Raw genomic sequence first — 599 nt, forward strand, 5'->3', positions numbered from 1 at the left:
GTTGAAAGTTGTTTGTATAGCGAATGGCTTTCTGGGGGGGGGGGGGTATCTGCATTCAATCACAGGGTTTCGTTTGAAATGCTTAATTAGCAGGAAACTCATCCGATATTAGAGAAATATCCTTTTTGTACTGCTGTTATTTTGATATAAACAACCCCCTCCCCCTGTTTAGCCTCAGAACAATGTATTCATTATAGTATTACAGAAAGAACAATGTATTCATCAGGTTATGACTTATGGAAAGCCATATAGACAAGTAGACGGAATAACTGTCCTTTAAAAGAACTAACACTTCTCAGAATTCGAAACTTTCTCGTTTAGACCAAATTAATAGATAAAAAATATTTCCGACCGTAATAAATGATCTTTTCATAAGGCATAAAGCAAACCATATGTAAAGTACGTTTCCTTTACTAGTAAGTCAGCGTTGAGTTTATATTCCGTTATCTTCTAAATTCTAGGATGTAATATTCATATATAATACCATTACATATGAATGTTTTACCTTGAATGTTATGTTTATTACTAAGAAGCTCATGGCATATAGGGTTGTATTACCCATAAACTTCTTAAAAATCATAAATGAATATTATCAACAA

The sequence above is a fragment of the Penaeus monodon genome, chromosome 28 (genome assembly GCF_015228065.2).
Source record: "Penaeus monodon isolate SGIC_2016 chromosome 28, NSTDA_Pmon_1, whole genome shotgun sequence".
Taxonomy (NCBI): domain Eukaryota; kingdom Metazoa; phylum Arthropoda; class Malacostraca; order Decapoda; family Penaeidae; genus Penaeus; species Penaeus monodon.